The 19,361-nt window shown below is 48.9% G+C and overlaps 1 long non-coding RNA gene across 1 annotated transcript in view; it reads right to left on the bottom strand.

Annotated features, from left to right (window-relative positions):
- Positions 1-19,151, bottom strand: part of LOC141172226 (uncharacterized) — a 37,794-nt gene extending 18,643 nt beyond the window's left edge. Inside the window, exon 1 of the long non-coding RNA XR_012252441.1 lies at positions 19,030-19,151. This is a non-coding gene — a long non-coding RNA (uncharacterized lncRNA). The remainder of the gene's footprint in view (positions 1-19,029) is intronic.
- Positions 19,152-19,361: the final 210 nt, after the last annotated feature.

Below are 19,361 nucleotides of genomic sequence, written 5' to 3'. Positions count from 1 at the left end.
ATCTTGTTAGGCTACTGCAACCTCCACGTCTCTTCCAAGGGGCATTAAAACCCTCTTGTTAAGCTACTGCAACCTCCACGTCTCTTCCAAGGGGCATTGATATTGTCTTTTTATTCCACTGCGATCTCCACCATCCTTCCAAGGGGCATTAAAACCGTCTTGTTAAGCTACTGCGACCTCCACCACTTTTCCCAGGGGCATTGATATTGTCTTTTTATTCCACTGCGACCTCCACCATTCTTCCAACGGGCATTGCATTTCCTCCTAATTTTAGTCAACTTTTGCTTTTCAATGCATAGGGGAACACTAAGGGAGACCCACTCCCCAATAATGGGTAGAAGGTTTTTAGTATTCTGTAATCCACGTCTGTTTCGATGGGCATTGCAGTTCCTCATAATTTTTGGAAAGCCTTCCATTCACTGCTTAGGCCAACAGTGCACAGGAGACAAAGTAGCTATAAATGGAAAAAAAGGTTTAGTTAAGGCCCTCTGACCTCCATGTCACTTCCAAGGGGCATTGGAGTGCCTCAAAATTTTTGTTAAGCATTGCACTCACTGCATCTCCTTTAACTGTGTAGCCGAACCGCTCCTTTTGATACAGAAACATATCCTACAAGACATGTGTGGTTGACTGGCCTGATATTGATTTGAATGATCCTTGTTCCTCCTGCTCTTTCTCCTTTGCCACCACCTCATCCATCATTCATCACCTGAAGCTCTGTTTTAATGGGAGTCATAGAACTGGGATAGTAGCAGGAAAACATCCAGCAATCCTCGGAGGAGGTAGGATATGCGCCAAAATGCTGACCACCTCAGGCCTAGCCACTACTACATACATGCGCTTGCATTCCAAGAAAACAAAGTAGATGCTAACTTCTATCATCATCATCATGCTCCTCATCTTGGCAGGCCAGGCTAAGAAAAGTGTGGGGGAAGTTTGAAAGAGAAATAGGGGCGGCTGGGGACTGTTTATGGACACCCGGCCGCCCCAGGCGGCTGGGGACCGTGTGTGGACACCCGGCCGCGGGGCGGCTGGGGACCGAGTATGGACACCCGGCCACCCCCTGGCGGCTGGGGACCGAGTGTGGACACCCGGCCGCCGGGCGGCTGGGGACTGAGTATGGATACCTCGCTGCCCCCTGGGCTGAGTGTACACGTGTGTTGGATACCCGGAGCCGGGTCTCTGGGGGTTGTAGTCTCCATGGCGGCGACGCGGTCCCGTGGCTCAGGGTGGTCAAAACAAAGGCAATCTTTATAGGGTTTTTGTGGTTTAATGTCCGACTACGCCACCCGTGGATTGCGGTCAATAAGAACCGCCGCGGCCGAACCGACCTTTGAGGCTGATGTTGTAAGGGCAGCAGAGTGTGGTATGACTCCCCACGGGAAGAGTTTAGCCTCAGGGCAATGTGGAGCGATGATGGTGGTTGTGGTGCGGGGCATCCCAGTACTAGTAGTGCTGACGCGGTGAGAAAGCACAGAGACAAGGTGTTGCAGTTCAGGTTCTTTACTCACAGTTCCCATCCAGGTCACTTGTGCACAGATAGGACCACCCGAGCCGTGCTGCGTCCACCAGGCAGGGGGCTCGATCAACCCCCAGGCAATTCCAGAGTGTGGCACAGGACTCCCTTCTATCCTTTCGTCAGCCGTGCCCCACCAGTGACACTACTTCTGTCCAGCTGCCTCGGGTCTTCTCCTGGGAGGACTGGGTGTCCACTTCCCTGATCCTATGTGATGTGCCTTTCTAGTAGGTGTAGTGAGGGGTCGCACCAGTAAATGGTCACGACCGCCGGTCCTTGGTTAAGGATTAGTCGCCTCCACCAACTTGGGATCCGGTACCCTGTTCTGCCAACCCGTCACCCGTAATCTCCTGGGTCCTTAGGGTTCCTTCTGTCTTCGTGTCTCTGGGCCTTTCTGCACTTTGGGTACTTCTCTTTGTTTGCTGTTCCTTTCTGTTTCTGTTCCTTTCTGTTTCTGTTCCTTCCTTCTGGCTCCGGCCTTCACCCTAGGCCTGCCTCATGGAGCTGGGCCCAGACTGAGCCACAGCTCCCTGTCAGCCCTCTCTGGCTGAACTCCTTCTCTCACTGAATTGACCTTCTTCTCTTTCAGTGCTGGCTGGGCCTCACAGGCTAGGCCCGCCTCCGGAGCAGCGCTCCACAGAGGCCCTGCTCTGTCACTTCCTCTCTCAGACTGAACACTGATCTAAGATGGTGCCCACCTTATATACCTCCCTCTCTGTGTATGAGCCCAGGTGACTTGCAACCAATGGGCTCCTACCTATGCCCAGAAACCATCCCCTCCTGCTCCTACATCACTGGGTTTTCCTCCCCCCTCCCCACTCCAGCCAGGGACATGTTCTGTCGTGCCTGCATTACTGTACTAATGGGAGCACCGTTGAGCTGTCCCCCGGAAATGGGGTGTGTGTGATCCATGCCGCTAACTGAGTCCCGGTCCACACACCATCCTTACCCGGGAGTGGGACATCACACCTCTGGTTGAGGTGCAATGCCTCTGTAGCGACCGAACCCTCGGGGCACTACACTTGCATTCCAAGAAAACAAAGCAGATGCTAACTTCTATCATCATCATCATGCTCCTCACCTTGGCAGGCCAGGCTAAGAAAAGTGTAGGGGAAGTTTGAAGGAGAAATAGGGGCGGCTGGGGACCGCTTATGGACACCCGGCCGCCCCCAGGCGGCTGGGGACCGTGTGTGGACACCCGGCTGCGGGGCGGCTGGGGACCGAGTATGGACACCCGGCCGCCCCCTGGTGGCTGGGGACTGAGCGTGGACACCCGGCCGCCGGGCGGCTGGGGACTGAGTATGGATACCTCTCTGCCGAAGCAGCCATGAGGTAGTTGCCAGCTTCGGCCTCCTCCAAACTAAAAGGCCCCATTTCAAGTGCAAGCAAGCTAGCAGTATGGTATTGCAACTTGGGGGTGGGGGGTGGTAGGCTGCATACTTGCGCTTGCATTGGAAGGAATGGGGGAGGTACAATTGAACACTGCCCTGGGACAAGGACTTGCACGGAGATAGTTGCAAGTCTGCATCTTCTGATGCGGAAAGAATCACTTCTGATGGGCACACTTTTAGGCAGTGACCTGGGTGTCAGAGATGCTTCCTGGGGTCGTCCCCAAGCTGTTCCCATGTCTTTTCAGCACTGTATGCATGTGTCACACAGCACATGGCCAGATAAGGTTGTAAAATGTTAAAATGACATTTCCCGGTGAATGCATTTGTCATGGTTGAAAGCAATGCAAAAGTGCAAAAACGCATAAAAAATGCTACTTGTGAACATAGCCCAAGGTGTGGAGGAGTATTTTTGTTTTTGGTTATTTATTTTACCGTATACAAAAGTCTTTATCCTGGGTAGGAAGTTCCTTAACATATTTCACAGGAAAACCGTTTCAGTTTAGTTTTTGAACATTTTATTGTGAGCCCGTAAAAGTGGCTTAATACCTCTGACCACGTTGTTGACAGCAGTGACCTGGGGGTCAGAAATGCTTCCTGGGGCGATGCCCATGCTGTCCCCATGTCTTTTGAGCACTGTCACTATCGTTTTGGGCACTTTTTAGGCTTTCTCCAGACTGCCAGGGGTGCCGCCACAAAAATGCTCGGGTCTCCCATAGACTAATATTGGGCTCGTTGCTCGGGTCGAGCACCCGAGTATCATGGTGAGCTCGGCCCGAGCTTCGAGCACCCGAGCATTTTAGTGCTCGCTCAACACTAGTATTTACTGCTCTATATAGTAAAACATATTCTGAATGTCTGTTTCCCGGGGTCTCGCAGAATTTATTTATTAATTATACTCACTTATTTCCTTTCTTTCAGATTATGTCTGTCTCTGCTATTTCTTTTTGAAAGTGCTTAAACAGCCCTGGTACCTTTTGTTATATCTGCAGCAGTTTCACCATTCCCAGTCAAAGAACAAACATCAGCACAATTTTAAAGTAAAACTTGGTGATGAAGATAAGTCTTGGGCCTCACAAGGTGTGCTAGCTGTGTGTCGAGAGTTTACGAATGTGGACAAAGTGGGATCTGGGGCTAGGAAAAACCCAGCGGTCATGGTACAATTTGATACCAATGATAAAGTTAGAGGGAGGTGGAAGGTCTTTAAAAATGACTACAGGGAACTAGGAGTGAAGCTGAAGGCCAGGACCTTCAAGGTGGTGTTTTCAGAAATACTGCCAGTGCCACGAGCATCACTGGAAAGACAGTAGGACCTTAGGGAGATAAATAAGTGGCTTAGAAATTGGTTCAGGGAGGAAGGGTTTGGGTTCATGGTGAACTGGGCCGTCTTCTCTGTCGACTACAGGCTTTATTGTAGGGACAGTATGCAGCTCAAAGGAAAGGGTGCAGCTACGCTGGGGGAAAAAGTAGTCAAAGGGATGGAGGAGCTTTTAAAGTAATATCTGGGGGAAGGGAGGGTAGTGTTGCAAATAAGGGGATAGTTAGAGTAGACAGAGAGTGACACAGTAGGGGTCACTCTCTAACTGGATTTGGGGGGGCTGGGACATGCACAGAAAATAGGGAGGTGAGTAGGAGTAATTAATGTGCTAATAGTATTAAATGTCTGCTGGCAAATGCAAGAAGTCATGCAAACAAAATGAATGAATTGGAGACTCTTATGTCAGCCACACATTACGATGTGGTGGGCATTGCGGAAACCTGGCTGGATGAAAGCCATGACTGGGTGACAAACGCAGAGGGTTATACTACATTCTGAAAGGACAGGAAAGACAAAAAAAGGTGGAGAGGTGTGTAATTTCATTAAATCCAACTTAAAACCCGAGTTCAATGATGATATTGAGGGGAGCTCTGACAATGTAGAGTCAGTCTATTAGCCACACCTGGCTAATAAAGTCCATATTTTTCAAAGACCTTTTGGAAGTGCATTGAGGTGAAGGGTACATTGCTGGAAAAGAAAAAAAAAAAACAAAAAAAAACTCTTTAAATCTCTTAGTTTGCGAGTGTGAACGAGCTGCGTGTGTCCGGAGCGTAAATGCGAACGAAAGTAAGTGTGTGACTTGTTTTTCAGTGAAGAAGTATTGGGAATCCTGCAGAAAATACCTGTGTGAATTGCGGTGAGTGCTGCATTGTGACCTGCTGAGTGCTTTTCTACCTGTTTAGATTTATTGGGCTTTTTAAAACCTATTTTCTCACTACAGTTTTAGTTTCTTAGTTTACTACCTGTGTATTTAAGGGTTAACTACATTGCACTAAAATCCTGAGGTGTTGATTTACTCACAAGGGGTTAATTAAGGGGAAGGGGTCATAATTAAGGGTTTATAAGGGGCAGCTGGTTGGGCATCAAGTCCTTTGGAAGTGCATTGAGGTGAAGGGTACATTGCTGGAAAAAAAAAAAACTCTTTAAATCTCTTAGTTTGCGAGTGTGAACGAGCTGCGTGTGTCCGGAGCGTAAGTGCGAACGAAAGTAAGTGTGTGACTTGTTTTTCAGTGACTTTGTATTCAGGGAGTTTGGAAGGGAGGACTTAGGACTGAATTGCTGACTGTATTTCATTCTTTCTTTACTTTACTTTTTACTTAATTAATCCACCTGACCTACTTAGCTGATTCCCCCGTCCATACTTGATACTTAATTGATCCCCCGTCCATACTTAACTGATCCCCCGCCGATATCTAATTGATACACTTGCACATCCCTAATTGATCCCCGTCCATACACCTATATATAAATAATTGTGTTTTGTACTTGTATATATATACTGATTGTATCCCCATATTTAGAATGACGTCCATGTTGGCCGGAGCCGTGCAGTGTACATCTTGCGCAATGTATGCATTCCGTGAGCAACCGCTCGAGGATCCATACTGCTGCGAGAGATGTGAGCATATCGTGCACTTGGAAGCCCAAATTCTGGATCTAAGTGCTCAGATAGCGATACTGAGGAGCATCGACAACATGGAACGGAGTTTGCTGCTCACCGAGCTGACACTCAATGGGTCAATACTGGGGTTGGAGCATAGAGGGGAAGTGCAGGCTGAACAGGCAGGGAGCTGGATAACAGTTAGGAGGGATAGAGGGAAGAAGTATAGAAAGGCTGGTTCAGAACCGGCATTATTGGAGCATGACAGATCCTCTGACCGCCGGGGGAGTGTATGCTCCAGCAATGAGGGGGAGGGGGGAAGTGTAGGGCAGGCAAGACAGGTTCTGGTAGTGGGTGACTCTATTATTAGGGGGACAGACAGGGCAATCTGTCACAAAGACCGGGATCGCCGAACGGTGTGCTGCCTCCCTGGCGCTCGAGCCCGGCACATCGCGGACCGGGTTGACAGGTTACTGGGTGGGGCTGGCGAAGACCCAGCGGTCATGGTCCACATCGGCACCAATGACAAAGTGAGTGGTAGATGGAGGGTCCTTAAAAATGATTTCAGGGACCTAGGTAGGAAGCTTAGGGCAAGGACCTCCAAGGTAGTTTTCTCAGAAATACTACCAATCCCGCGAGCCACACAGGAGCGCCAACGGGAAGTTAGGGAGGTGAATAAGTGGCTAAAGAGTTGGTGCAAGGCAGAAGGGTTTGGGTTCATGGAGAACTGGGTCGACTTCGCGGTCGGCTACAGGCTCTACCGTAGGGACGGGCTGCACCTCAATGGGGAGGGTGCAGCGGTGCTGGGGAAGAAGATGCCTAATAGGTTGGAGGAGTTTTTAAACTAGAGACGGGGGGGGGAAACCAAGGAAATAGGTGAGATGTGAGGCAAGCAAGGGGGAAGGGGAGAAGTGAATATAATGAGGGTGGAGAGGGGGGTGGGGATAGTACAGTTAGATCGTTAGAGAAGAATAGGATGCTAAATAACCCCAAAGTTTTATCTTGCATGCTGACCAACGCAAGAAGCCTGACCAATAAGGCGGATGAGCTGCGGGCGCTTATATCGGAGGAGAGGTATGACATTGTAGGTATAACAGAGACTTGGCTAGATGATAGCTACGACTGGGCGGTAAATTTATTAGATTATAGTTTATTTAGAAGGGACCGGAAACAGGGGAAAGGCGGAGGAGTCTGCTTATATGTAAAGTCATGTCTAAAACCCAGACTAAGGGAAGATATAGGAGAGGGAGAAGAGGGGGTCGAGTCCATGTGGGTAGAGATAGAGGGGGCAAAAAATAATAATAAAATATTACTGGGGGTCTGCTATAAGCCACCAAATATAACAGAGGAGAATGAGAATCTGCTATTTGGACAAATAGACAAAGTAGCAAAACATAATGAAGTGATTGTAATGGGGGATTTCAACTACCCGGATATTGACTGGGAAACAGAAACCTGTAGATCTCAGAAAGGAAAAAGGTTCTTGACAAATATTAAGGATAATTATCTCTCCCAACTAGTGCAGGAACCAACGAGAGGGAAGGCCGTGTTGGACTTAATATTGACTAAGATGCCTGATAGAATAACTGAGGTACAGATAGGGGGGCACCTAGGTAATAGCGATCATAATATTATCGACTTCAAAATGCCCTTCAGTAGGGTTATCAATAAGGGAACAACAAAAACATTAAACTTTAGGAGGGCGAAGTTTGATCAGCTGATAGAAAACCTTCAACTTATTGACTGGGACAAAGTTCTTAATCAAAGGAATACGAATAGTAAATGGGAAACCTTCAAAAGAATTCTGAATACTCAGTGCGAGAGGTATATACCGTATGGGAATAAAAGGGCCAGAAATAAGAGGAAACCAATATGGTTGAACAAGAACGAAAAAGGGGCATTAAATAGCAAAAAAGAGGCATTCAAGAGATTAAAGCAGGAAAACAGTAAGGAGGCACTAATGTGTTACAAGGAAAAAACGAGAACCTGCAAAAAACAAATAAAAATAGCGAAGGAGGAAACAGAGAGACGTATTGCTAGGGAAAGTAGATCAAATCCCAAACTGTTCTTTACGTATATAAATAGTAAAAGGATTAAATCGGATAATATTGGACCGATAAAAAGTGAGGAAGGCAAAATCATAGAGAAAGATGAGGATAAAGCTAATCTATTAAATAAATTTTTTTCAACAACTTTCACAAAGGAAATAGAACTAACAGGAGAAATGAGATGTGACAAGCTTAATCCTCCACTAAGTATGACTAATCTAACCCAAGTTGAGGTACTGAAACGCCTCAGTAACATTAAAATAAACAAATCACCAGGACCTGATGGCATACACCCACGGGTACTAAGGGAACTAAGTAATGTTATAGACAGACCGTTATATCTTATATTTAAGGACTCTGTTGAGACTGGGTCTGTGCCACTTGATTGGCGACAGGCGAATGTAGTGCCAATATTCAAAAAGGGAGCGAAAAGCGACGCCGGAAACTATCGGCCGGTGAGTCTGACGTCCGTTGTGGGCAAAATTTTTGAAATCTTCATTAAAGAGGCAATTACGGAGCATCTTGATGCTAATAATCTTTTAATCCCGAACCAACATGGATTCATGAGGAATCGCTCCTGCCAAACAAACCTGATTGACTTCTACGAGGAGGTTAGCTCTCGAGTAGATCAGGGGGAACCAGTGGATGTCGTGTATCTCGACTTCTCAAAAGCGTTCGATAGCGTGCCACATAATAGGTTGGTATACAAAATGAGAATGATGGGGCTGGGGGAAAATGTCTGCAAGTGGGTAGCAAACTGGCTAAAGGATAGAAGGCAGAGGGTGGTTTTAAATGGAATATACTCAGATTGGGTAAGCGTCACTAGTGGGGTACCACAGGGGTCTGTACTAGGCCCAATGTTATTTAATATCTTTATTAACGACATAATCAACGGGATAAATAGTAAAATATCAATATTTGCAGATGACACAAAGTTATGTAAAACAATTAATACAAAAGAGGACAGTGCAGACCTACAGAGGGACTTGGATAAACTGGGTAGGTGGAGCATTAAATGGCAAATGAGGTTTAATGAGGGGAAATGTAAGGTCATACATATGGGAAGGAAAAATGGAAGTCACCAGTACTCACTGAATGGGAAATCATTGGGGAATTCAGAGATGGAGAAGGACTTGGGCATCTTGATTGATAGCAAACTAAATTGGAGTGCCCAAAGTCAGGCCGCTGCTGTAAGGGCAAACAGGGTAATGGGATGTATCAGAAGAGGTATAGCTGCAAAGGATGAGAACATTGTTCTTCCACTGTACAAAGCACTGGTCAGACCACACTTGGAATACTGTGCTCAGTTATGGGCCCCAATATATAGAAAGGATATAAATGAGCTTGAAAAGGTACAAAGGAGGGCAACAAAATTAATAAAGGGAATGGAGGGACTGCAATACCCAGAGAGGTTGGCAAAACTAGAACTATTCAGCCTGGAAAAGAGAAGGTTGAGGGGGGACATAATAAATGTGTACAAATATGTTAGGGGACAGTATAGAGATCTTGCCCGGGATTTGTTCAAAAGGAGGGATATTACGGTAACAAGAGGGCATTCACTAAGACTGGTAGAGAAAAGGTTTCAGCACCAGCATAGGAAGGGGTTCTTTACGGTAAGAGCAGTGAGAATATGGAATTCACTGAGTGAGGAGACGGTAATGTCAGATTCACTACACCAGTTCAAGCGGGGACTGGATGCATTTCTAGATACCAGGCAGATTTCAGCATATACTTAAAAATAAAATAAAATAGTAGGTTGATACAGGGATTTATTCTGACTGCTGGTTTCAGAGTCGGGAGGGAATTTTTCCTCAGGTGAAGATTGGCTAAATCATTTGGGGTTTTTGCCCTCCTCTGGATCAACTTTAGCAATTACAGAACTAACAGGTCGAACTTGATGGACGCAAGTCTTTATTCGGCTTCTCAAACTATGTTACTATGGATTGCTGTCTGCCATTTTTTTGCTATAGATATAGAGAGATATATGGAAAAATATCAGCAACCAGCCAAAAACCTTCAAATTAGGAAAAAATAGAATGGAAACAGCACTTCAATGAAAATAAGTGTTAAAGACATTATTCCCCCATCTGATCTGATGGATAAAGTCGGCCTTTTTCACTTATTTCCCCTGCAGCTCTATTATTCAACTTGCTCCATTTTAAGCCACGAGATGTAAATGTGGATTTTTATTAGCAGATATGGGTGATACATGCTGTGGTTACTCTGTAGTCTTCTCTCTGGCTCTAAACATAGTATATATAGGCAGGAGACCTGTCTATATAGATTGTCCCCCTTTCTATTACGACCATTTGATAAATGAGCTCTTAGGGTCACTACACTGCTGACCAGAGGCGCTGCCTAGCAACCAGCCTCTGGGGGCGTGCCTCAGAGGACAGCACGCTGAGCTGCCAATCCCAAGATGGCCGCTCCCATAACTGTGATTCTCTTATTTCATAACGCAAGTAATTCTTCCAAAGGTAATTTATTTCATGTTTATTTATATCTGCAGTCTCCTTACTGTAATATACCATAATATGCGTTGAGGTGATAGGCACCTTACAGAAGAACAGTATTATGGTGAAGAACAAAGTGACAGCAACGATGAAGATTTTGAAATTGAAGATGTCTCACTTCATAAGGGATTTGACCAGCATGAGTTGAATGATTTGGCATGAGATTTGGGACTATCAGACTATATGACTGGTGAGGCCACATCTAGAATATGGAATCCAGTTTTGGGCTCCACATTTTAAAAAGGATATTCAGAAGTTAGAGTCAGTTCAAATGCGGCAACTAGATTATTACAAGAGATGGAAGGCTTCTCATATGATGAGAGGTTGGAAAAGTTGGGCTTGTTTAGCTTAGAAAAAAAGATGTCTCAGAGAAGATCTAATTTATATGTATGAATTCATATGTGGTCAATACAAAGGACTAGAACATGACTTATTCCTTCCAAAGACTATACTAAGGAACAGGGGGCACTCATTACAGGTGGAAGAAAGACGATTCCAGCAGGTAAGTAGGAAATGGTTCTTTAGAGTTAGAGCAGTCAGAATATGGAATTCCCTACCACAAAAGGTAGTGATGGCTGACACTATAACAGCTTGTAAAAAAGGGCTGGATGATTTCCTCAGTACACATAACATTATGGGTTATAGATAATTTAGTGACAAAAAATGTATCATTGGTGGAGAAAGGTTGTACTTGATGGATCTAGATCTTTTTTCAAACTATGTGACTATGTCACACATGATAAGATGCCATTTGTTATACCTACGGTTGGGCGAGAGCCAAGAGATCATTCCAGTGACTGTTACTTTTGTAAAGAGAAACCTTCAGGACACAACAAGGAAAATAAATATCAAATAGAGTATCCTAGGCTACAATCAGCTATATGTCCAGTGCCTCATTCAGCTGAAATCCCAGTGTCAGTTTTCCTTGAACTACCCTCTTTTGAAGTGTAATAGTGGGGAAGGACGTAGCTTTCCCTTGGCACTGAAGTAGTTAAAGAGAGTGCTCCCGTAGTTAAACCTCTCAGTACTGTTGGTAGGCCAAGCTAAGAGGTTAGCATCAGTGGTCCAGTCAGTAGAGAAGAGGGGGAACTTAGTGCCCTGACCAAGCCTTGAGTGTTATAGAGCTTGGTTCTGGCATAATGCCTTGTGGGCTGCAGTACCTGTAATCAGCCACAAGATGCCACTGTCCTGGGTGCAGATGTTAGGTTGAGTCTGCTAGCAGTGTTACAGACAGTGATGGGGTTAATGCTGTGTGATGACAGTCCACAGAGGGTGGGCACATTAGGAAAATATCTGCTTAGTTTCCAGAAGCAGGAAGTGATAATTTAGTAAGAGATAGGACAGTGAACTGTACGGGCAGCCTGACTATATGGTGGCTGCTAGGGTAGACGGGAGCTCCATACCCTCAGACAGTGGGATCACCAGTGTAAAAGTCTCCCTACACAAGAGTCCTGTTAGCCGGCCGGAGAAACTCAACAGAGGTATTGAGGACCCGGGGCACTTCTAGTCTGCAGGAAGCAGAGGAAGATAAGTAGGACTCCAGGCTAAGACGTGGGGCAGATATTGGATCCGGAACACTGTTGGTATTGCAGAAGAGTCTCTTGGGCTAGAGATTAGAGTCACAGAGATGCTTCACTTAAAGAGGGAACCAGGGCTGAAGATGTTGCCAGCGCCTGTGAGAGAGATAATAACCTGTCAGGCCTTATCCATTATATCTGTCTGTAAATACTGTACATATTCCTCTTCCCCAAGTAAAGTCCAAGTTATTGTTAAGAATCTTGTGTCCTCTGAATTTATTGCTGCCCTGGTGCCAGAAGAGAAATGCCTGGAGACAGCCACGATCGGATGGTTTGAAGTAAGTGGAGAGCACCACATACACAGCCACACATCAGAGGGAGGACACGAATTGTCTGTAGGGTGCCAGAGCGAGAGGGGGCTACAGCTCGCCCACGACTACCTCGCTCGGGCACCTTACAGAAGAACAGTATTATGGTGAAGAACAAAGTGACAGCAACGATGAAGATTTTGAAATTGAAGATGTCTCACTTCGTAAGGGATTTGACCAGCATGAGTTGAATGATTTGGCACGAGATTTGGGACTATCAGAAAGGCTTCAGAACCCCTAGCATACACAACACACAAGCAAACAATTACATAGAAATTGTCCAGAAACTCTTGGAGAGCCAGGAAATGCTTGGTTGCAACATGAGCATCAAGGTGCATTTTCTGCACCACCATCTTGCTAACTTCCCTGAAAACCTTGGTGCAGTCAGTGATGAGCAAGGCGAATTATTCCACCAAGATTTGAAGGTCAGATCCTGAAGGGATGGAATTAGGGTAGATGGGATATATATACAGTATAATGGCTGTGTAATGCACACGCCCGGGCTGATTGGCGTGTGCGTGTGTATGTAGTGATTCCACTGGACCGTGGCGGAGAGTGAATACCTTGAGGGGCGCAACTAAGTATCCACCCGATCCGACCAGGGTCGCACGACTGCATACGACGCCAGTGCACCAAGGAGGAACCGAGCAGAGGGACCAGGTGCTACTACAGCACAGACCCCGGACACGGCTGTTGACCCACACAGGGGAATACAGGAACAGGCAGGTTAGGCTGGCACACAGACTGCTGGGTATAGGCAGACACGGCTGGTATGCAGACTGGCGGATGCTGGTAAGCACGACTGGTATGCAGGCAGGGAGGTACTGGCAGGTACGACAGTTTGGAGCACCGAGTGGATAGGACCCAGTACAGACTGGGACTCAGGAACAGAACCGCAGATGTGATGGACAAACAGCAGAGTGAGGCCGCCCAGAGCGGCGAGCAAGAGCAGAACAAGACGAGACCGCCTGGAGCGGTGAGCGAGAGAAGAGCAGGACACGGCCGCCTGGAGCGGTGAGCGAGAGAGGAGCAGGACGAGACTGCCGAAGCAGCGAGCAAAGGGTCAGAGCAGAGCGAGACTGCCGGAGCAGCGAGCAAAGGGTCAGAGCAGAGCGAGACTGCCGGAGCAGCGAGCAAAGGATCAGAGCAGAGCGAGACTGCTGAAGCAGCGAGCAAAGGGCCAGAGCAGAGCGAGACTTCCGGAGCAGCGAGCAAAGGGTGAGAGCAGAGCGAGACTGCCGGAGCAGCGAGCAAAGGGTCAGAGCCGAGCAAGACTGCCGGAGCAGCGAGCAAAGGGTCAGAGCAGAGCGAGACTGCCGGAGCAGCGAGCAAAGGGTCAGAGCAGAGCGAGACTGCCGGAGCAGTGAGAAAAGGGTCAGAGCAGAGCGAGACTGCCGGAGCAGCGAGCAAAGGGTCAGAGCAGAGCGAGACTGCCGGAGCAGCGAGCAAAGGGTCAGAGCAGAGTGAGACTGCCGAATCAGCGAGCAAAGGGTCAGAGCAGAGCGAGACAGCCGGAGCAGCGAACAAAGGGTCAGAGCAGAGCAAGAACCGCAGGAGCGGTTAGCAAGGCAGAGCAGAGGGGACAGGGCTCTGTTCACACGGAACAGACTGGAAGGGAAAGGCAGAACCAGGTACACACAGGATACTTGCAACGAAGTAGCGAGTGGACTCTAAACTCACAAACGGGAGTACAGGGACAACGAGTAGGAGTTAGGTACGGGATCAGATTCTGCAGGAAAAGGGAAGGTACGGGCATAGAGAAAAACAGGTAACAGGCTAGGAGAGTATTCAGACAAGAACAGGCACAGCAGCAAGAGACAGGAGCGGGTCTAGGTATTCGGCCCCTAGAAGGCGGAAAGAACAAGCTAGGAGCGTGTTCACACTGGCCTGGAAATACAGCCTCCAGGATAGGCAGAAGACAACAGACTAGAAGATAGTTCAGACAGGACACAGTTCAGACACGGGAACTGATACCGCAAGGCAGGAAGCATAGACAGGACCTGGCACATCAGTGACAGGAAGCCAACTGACAGAACACAATGCTCAGGCATGGATTCCAGGGAGGAGCTGGGTTAAATACCAGGTGACAAACAGCAATAGGCTGAGGATGCACAAGGGGTGTGCCTGCAGCAGCTACAAAAAGCAGGAAGTGATCGGGCCCCGCCCTTAAGCAGCAGAAACAGAGGCAAGCAGACAGCATGGAGGGAAGCCAGGCTAGCAGACTGGACTGGAGATCAAGTGCGCGCTCTTGCACAGTGGGAGATGGACCACTATGCAAGGACGCCGCCAGGTATGTTACAGTACCCCCCCCCCTTACGCCCCCTCTTCTTCAGGCCTGCCAGAATGTTCCGCAGGGAATTCGAGGGCCAATCCTTCACTTCAAGGAGATCACTTCCACTGTCCACAGGAAAAACTGGTCTCATCTGAGTAGCTAGGATGCTACCTCCTATCCAGCCATCCTCAGCAACAGACGAAACGGGTGGAGTACCAGGAAGAGCACACAAGGAAGTCTCTCTCCACTTAATATCAGGTAGCACCCCATAGGGTTCAGGAGACAACTGGAAGTCCTCCGCCGGGTTGGAGGGGTGCAGAGACTCGGGGGTAACCTCTGCTTCGGGGTACATCTTGTCAAGCTCACAGGATGAAATGGGCGAGGTATCAGGTACAAGGTGTAGAAAAGTCACTGTCTCTTTGTTATCTGGTGGTACCCCGGAGGATTCAGGAAACAACTGGGGGTCCTCCGCCGGGTCGGAAGAGTGCAGAGACTCGGGGGTAACCTCTGCTTCGGAGTACACTAGGTTGGACTCGCTGGAAGAAGCGGGCGAGGTATCAGGTACCGAGTATAGGAGAGTCCCTGTCCATTCGCTATCAGATAGCACCCTGAAGGGTTCAGGAGACAACTGGAGGTCCTCCGCCGGGTCGGAGGGGTGTAGAGACTCGGGAATAACCTCTGCTTCGGAGTACACTAGGTCGGACTCACTGGAAGAAGCGGCCGAGGTATCTGGTACCGAGTATAGGAGAGTCTCTGTTCATTCGCTATCAGGTAGCACTCCGAAGGGTTCATGAGACAACTGGAGGTCCTCTGCCTGGTCGGAGGAGTGTAGAGACTCGGGGATAACCTCTGCTTCGGAGTACACTAGGTCGGACTCACTGGACGAAACGGGCGAGGTATCAGGTACAGAGTATAGCGAAGACTCTGTCCATTCGCTACCAGGTAGCACCCCGAAGGGTTCTGGACACAACTGGAGGGCCTCCGCCTGGTCGGAGGGGTGTAGAGACTCGGGGTTAACTACCGCTTTGAGGTACCCATTGTCAGGCTCACAGGACGGAGCGGACGAAGTATCGGGTACCGGGTGTAGGGAAGTCTCTCTCCACTTGTCATCAGGTGGTATCCCGGAGGATTCAGGAGGCAACAGGGGGTCCTCCGCCAGGTAGTAGAGATTCACAGACTCGGAGGTAATCACTGCTTCGGAGTACCCTTGGACGGGCTCACCGGTTAAAGTGGGTGAAGCATCAAATACCGGGTGCAGGAAGTCCTCCTGTGTGGATTCTAGGTGGGCAGAAGTCTCTTCGGGCAGGAGAACTGTCGCGCTACCCACGCACATTACCCGCCGGGGCTGCTCCGGGATACAGGGAAGTGAAGCTTCAGCAGGGACTTCAAGGTTGGGGTCAGGAGGTCTTTGGGAGGACAGACCCTGGCGTGACGGCTTGCCTCTACGCCTAGCACGTCTGGACTGCCTCTTGAGGTTGGGAGAAGTATTCCGGAGAGTGTAGTCATCCTGTGTGGATTCTGGGTGGGCAGTAAGCTCTTCGGGCAGGAGGACTAGTGCACTACCCACACACATTACCCAACGGGGCTGCTCCGGGTAATTGGGAAGTGAAGCTTCAGCAGGAGCCTCCGGATTAGGGTCATCGAAGACCATTAGAAAGGCCACCAGGAAGGCCATTATGTCCAGGACGATAGGATCCAATGCGTCCCATAGGGGGGTGATCCAATTCAAGGCATCACCCGCTAGGTAAGACATCATGAATCCCACCTTAGCCCGATCGGTGGGAAAACAAAGAGGGTAGAACTTGAAGTGTAGCATGCATTGCTCCACAAATGCACGACTCTGCCTTGGATCCCCATAGTACCGTGGCGGATCCGCAGGAACGGGTGCAGAAAGCTCCATCCGGATGGGTGCAAAATTCGCCTGGAACTCAGCTAGTAGTAAAAAAAATAAATAAATAAATTTCTTCTAGATGCACGTATTCGCTGGAAAAGGTCTCAGAGAGCGAAGGCCGTGGGGCTCAACGGGAACCATGGCCTGAGCATGCTGTAATGCACACGCCCGGGCTGAGTGGCGTGTGCGTATGTTTGTAGTGATTCCACTGGACCGTGCCGGAGAGTGAATACCTGGAGGGGCGTAACTAAGTATCCACCCGATCCGACCAGGGTCGCACGACGGCATACGACGCCAGTGCACCCAGGAGGAACCGAGCAGAGGGACCAGGTGCTACTCCAGGACAGACCCCGGACACGGCTGTTGACCCACACAGGGGAATACAGGACCAGGCAGGTTAGGCTGGCACACAGACTGCTGGGTATAGGCAGACACGGCTGGTATGCAGACTGGCGGATGCTGGTAAGCACGACTGGTATGCAGGCAGGGAGGTACTGGCAGGTACGACAGGTTGGAGCACCGAGTGGATAGGACCCAGTACAGACTGGGACTCAGGAACAGAGCCGCAGATGCGATGGACAAACAGCAGAGTGAGGCCGCCCAGAGCGGCGAGCAAGAGCAGAACAAGACGAGACCGCCTGGAGCGGTGAGCGAGAGAAGAGCAGGACACGGCCGCCTGGAGCGGTGAGCGAGAGAGGAGCAGGACGAGACTGCCGAAGCAGTGAGCAAAGGGTCAGAGCAGAGCGAGACTGCCGGAGCAGCGAGCAAAGGGTCAGAGCAGAGCGAGACTGCCGGAGCAGCGAGCAAAGGGTCAGAGCAGAGCGAGACTGCCGGAGCAGCGAGCAAAGGATCAGAGCAGAGCGAGACTGCTGAAGCAGCGAGCAAAGGGTCAGAGCAGAGCGAGACTGCCGGAGCAGCGAGCAAAGGGTCAGAGCAGAGCAAGACTGCCGGAGCAGCGAGCAAAGGGTCAGAGCAGAGCGAGACTGCCGGAGCAGCGAACAAAGGGTCAGAGCAGAGCGAGACTACCGGAGCAGAGAGCAAAGGGTCAGAGCAGAGCGAGACTGCCGGAGCAACGAGCAAAGGGTCAGAGCAGAGCGAGAATGCCGAAGCAGCGAGCAAAGGGTCAGAGCAGAGCGAGACTGCCGGAGCAGCGAGCAAAGCGTCACAGCAGAGCGAGACTGCCGGAGCAGTGAGCAAAGGGTCAGAGCAGAGCGAGACTGCCGGAGCAGCGAGCAAAGGGTCAAAGCAGAGCAAGAACCACCGGAGCGGTGAGCAAGGCAGAGCAGAGGGGACAGGGCTCTGTTCACACGGAACAGACTGGAAGGGAAAGGCAGAACCAGGTACACACAGGATACTTGCAATGAAGTAGCGAGTGGACTCTAAACTCACAAACGGGAGTACAGGGACAACGAGTAGGAGTTAGGTACGGGATCAGATTCTGCAGGAAAAGGGAAGGTACGGACATAGAGAAAAACAGGTAACAGGCTAGGAGAGTATTCAGACAAGAACAGATACAGCAGCAAGATACAGGAGCGGGTCTAGGTATGCGGCCCCTTGAAGGCGGAACGAAAAGGCTAGGAGCATGTTCAGACAGGAACAGGCAAGATACAGGAACGGGTCTAGGTATGCGGCCCCTAGAAGGCGGAAAGAACAAGCTAGGAGCATGTTCACACTGGCCTGGAAATACAGCCTCCAGGATAGGCAGAAGACAACAGACTAGAAGATAGTTCAGACAGGACACAGTTCAGACACGGAAACTGATACCGCAAGGCAGGAAGCATAGACAGGACCTGGCACATCAGTGACTGGAAGCCAACTGACAGAACACAATGCTCAGGCATGGATTCCAGGGAGGAGCTGGGTTAAATACCAGGTGACAGACAGCAATAGGCTGAGGACGCACAAGGGGTGTGCCTGCAGCAGCTACAAGAAGCAGGAAGTGATCGGGCGCCGCCCTTAAGCAGCAGAAACAGAGGCAAGCAGACAGCATGGAGGGAAGCCAGGCTAGCAGACTGGACTGGAGATCAAGTGCGCGCTCTTACACAGTGGAAGATGGACCACTATGCAAGGACGCCGCCAGGTATGTTACAGGCTGACTATTGTTGGAGCATCAGGTGAGATTGTCCACAGATTGAACACTGCAGGAAAAGCTATAAATGTAAATTTTTACCTTATCTGCTACCTAACTTTACTACTTGCACAAAATTTGACTTACAGAAACAATATATCTTTAATATGAACAAATAGCTTTAAATAAATATTACATTCAGGTTAATTTTGCATTATTTTCCATTGTATGTACATTTTGTATGATTTTGGAGACAATGGGACAGTATCCTGTAGCGTAAAAGGTTGTTGTGATAGAGAAAAACTGGGGTCACTTTTGGATTCAGAACCAGAAGCCAAAAGTTAGTCAAAAACAAGTTTTAGTTCTAACTGATTGAAAATTGTGTTCCCCGGTGTAATGACCACTGATCTTACTAAATGTCTAGTGTGGTTTATGCCATGTTTATGGAATACATTGCATAAAAGGGTTTATCCAAGACTATTTTTTTTACAGTGGGCCTGTAAACTAACAGACAGGTAGATGCTACCTACCTTGTTCTTGGTGCTGATCTCTGCCAGCACAGAGTAGTCACTGACGTTCCTGCTGGCAATTCAGCGGTCTCTGCTGATGTCACGGCGTCACAGCAGCAGCTTCTTTTCCACTCTGCCCTATTGATGGGTCGTGACTGTCGACACCATGGTGATTGCCAGCTGCCACCCACTTCTTAACTGTCATGTTGACATTGGCAATCACGCTCCATCGACAAAGCAGCCCGGTAGAGGAAGAGCTGCTCTGTTGACATTGAGTAGTAGAATGGCTGACAGGAGCCGTCAATGACAGCTTGGTTCCAGCAGTGGGTAGAACAGGCAGGTAGACATAACCT

Source organism: Phyllobates terribilis, unplaced genomic scaffold, assembly GCF_046119375.1.
Source record: "Phyllobates terribilis strain yellow unplaced genomic scaffold, ASM4611937v1 Scaffold_1__5_contigs__length_1240528914, whole genome shotgun sequence".
In the NCBI taxonomy this organism is placed as follows: Eukaryota; Metazoa; Chordata; class Amphibia; order Anura; family Dendrobatidae; genus Phyllobates; species Phyllobates terribilis.
Note: the sequence above shows the minus strand (reverse complement) of the source record. Positions and strands in the feature narration are given on the sequence as shown.